The sequence below is a fragment of the Dipteris shenzhenensis genome, chromosome 18 (genome assembly GCF_047967505.1).
Source record: "Dipteris shenzhenensis isolate YYH24624 ecotype China chromosome 18, Dip_SZ_1.0, whole genome shotgun sequence".
Classification (NCBI taxonomy): Eukaryota; Viridiplantae; Streptophyta; class Polypodiopsida; order Gleicheniales; family Dipteridaceae; genus Dipteris; species Dipteris shenzhenensis.
This window is the reverse complement of record NC_141613.1, coordinates 37367630-37370610: the sequence shown is the minus strand read 5'-3', so window position 1 is coordinate 37370610 and position 2981 is coordinate 37367630. Positions and strand designations below refer to the sequence as shown.

Sequence of the window (2981 nt, the reverse complement as noted above, 5' to 3'; positions counted from 1 at the left end):
CAAATCACAATGTTGATCTAAATAGTTGTTGCATTTCACCAACATTTGGAAGCTCAAACAAACTTGCAAGATTGCCAAGTGTTAAATGACAAATAGATCTTTTGAATAGAACTTAGAAAAAAAATAGAATGTATTCATAGAACATGAATTCTTATCAGCATTCTAATAATTTGGAGTCATACAAACAATTGATTATACACCTTTCCAAGGTCTTCACATTCTGGTTGTACATATGCTGACTATCTCTATTCTAACTATTCATATATAATAAAAGACTCGAAGAAGATGTAGGCTTAACTCTCTCTCATGTCCGTTATAGGACAAGGTGATCTGGTCAACATTTGTGAGCCACACACTTGGCCCTGAGTAACATATGTAGACACTTTTCAAAAACTTGAAAAACATGGAAAAGTTTCATGATCGATGAATTGGTGGGAATTATGCAGATTGAATGGGAATGTTGCTTATTTGTATAGAGGTTATTTTTGCAGTATTTTGGGTTACCATGTAGTAAAACTATGCAAGCACATGCTACCATGTGGCAAAAAGCAACCACATGGTAGCATACTATTGCTTGCTTTTTCCATGCAATAAAAACCAAAATACCACACAGTAATTTATATATTGTGGAAATTTACTCCCAAGCACCATGCTCCAGAAATACCTAAAGAGAGAATTCATAGTCCTAATAGTGATGAGCAGCATTATCTTGCATCAACAACACATAATAAACAAAAAGGCTCTGGAACAAAATAGAGAAGATTAGAATAACCGTTGCACAAGGATGACAATATGCACAAATAGAGAAATGGTCCAATTTTTTTAGCATTATAGACTGTGATCTAGACCCCATCTCACCTCCTAGAGCATCCTGGGAGTAGGCGGCAACAATGGGTACTATTAGCCAGAAAAGAAATCAAGACAAAAGGCTAGAGGATAGGTACGGCAACGCTTGAGGGCCGTAGAGGAATAGGGAACGTGAGGGGAGGAGAGTTAACATGGGTGGGAAAAAGGGATTAAGTGGGGAGGGAAAGAAGAGGGAGACTATGGCACAAGGGGAGAGGGAGAGGGGAAAGAGGAGTATGTATATGGGTGGAGGAGGAATGTAGAGATGGAGACATCAAGGGAAGAGGGTCATGCTTTATTTGAAAGTAAGGATGAGGGAAAATATCAAAGTACTAGCTAGGTGGCTTTACAAGAATGAGTGTGTCTCATCAAGGAATAGCCCCCTCCTTTTATAGCCAAGAGAGAGGGTGTCTCCCAATAAATGCATCCTCCCACATGCATGGTGTGTGTGGAAGAGTCTCCCATGTGGGCTAGGCGGTTACACACTCTCAATTGTGTGCGATAACGCTTGGCCACATTTTTCCACATATATCAACTCCCATATCCCAAGTCTATGATACTCCCTTGGTCTCTTCCCAATTTTATAATACATTCAAACATCTAGGAGGACAAGTGGGGGGTTGGCACAAGGAATCTTGCCACCTCATCCTACTTTCCCCATTATTTAACTTGCACTCTTGGACCTTCTATACCTCCCCCACATGGGCCTATCCTATATGGAGGGAATAACCCAATATAATATCCATCTCCACCTATTTTATATTACTTCTCCCATGGACTTTGGGCCATATCTCACTAAATGCAGGCATGAGACTGCCGAGGTGGAGGGGTGGCACATGGGGGGGCCATGCCTCCTTAACATTTTATAATATTACTACCATGGATTATGTACAACACACCTTATGGGTCCTCTTACATGGAAGGGTGGCACATGGTCATGCCCTGCCACCTCAACCCTGGACCCTATGCACACCATAGTTTATTATACTATTGCCACACATACAAGCACGCACACATATTTATGCCTTTTTCATTGGTCAAATTTATCCATAACAGTTCCCCCCCCAGGCAGGAAATGCATAGCATTTCATGCCTAGGAAAAAAACACAACAAGAAAAAGCTTGAGATGCCTTTTGTTAAACACCTTCCTCTCATGTGGTTTCTAGAAATGATCTTGGACCTCAACAGATCCAAGAGTTTGTGTTCATTTACCGTTATACTTTCCTCGATCAAAAACAATATGTGGTGTCACTACCATCTCCTCACGCTTGTTATACTTTCCTCGATAAAAAACAATCTATGGTGCCACTGCCATCTCCTCATGCCCTAGATCAAATACAAACCGGTTACTACTCAAAAGGGCCACAAAACCCGGATGTTGAATCAAAGCACACAAGAGCGGGTCACTCCCCCTAGTTTGGGATGGAAGGACCTCCAAAACATACTCCCCCCCATATGGAGGGAAATCTATCATTTGATAGAAAACACCATCCCACATTGACTCTTTCAAGAATAGTTCGGAGCTCCTTTCCAAATCAATCATGGGATCATACCTTGTGAAATCATCAAGAGATACCATCAAGACCTTTTCAACATGCATCACATCCATCAACTTCTTGGCATCAACTTCATCCTTACTACTCAACACTTCATCTAACACCATGACTTTCTCATTAATAAGCTCAACCCATAGTTGGTTGCATTGTTCTTCAATATCCATCAAAGCATCTTCTGAGCACATTTCAAACATCTCTCCCATGCTATCACCACATATAATCACATCAGGTTCCAAGAGACTCACAACATCAAGGGGAGAAGAAGGGGTGAGGATTTCACTGTTGTCGGCCCCTACTGTCAAGACTTCGAGCTCATTGATGCTTTCATCATCGAATAGTCCATCAAGACCCTCAAATTCTTTATCATAAGAAAAATCCAAAGGAGGAGAAAGAGAACCTGAAGGAAAAATCCAAAGGAGGAGAAAGAGACCCTCAAATTCTTTATCATAAGAAAAATCCATGCAATTTGGTAGGGTATGTGAAGTCCATATGGCTCATTATCATCTGCGGATTCACTACAGCTTTTAGAGGGAATTGATTCACTATCATTGCCACATTCAATCTCATCATTATCTGACC

At 40.9% G+C, this 2981-nt stretch overlaps 1 pseudogene; it reads left to right on the top strand.

The window, feature by feature from the left end:
• Positions 1–703: 703 nt before the first annotated feature.
• On the top strand, positions 704–823 carry LOC147891186 (U6 spliceosomal RNA; annotated as a pseudogene).
• Positions 824–2981: the final 2158 nt, after the last annotated feature.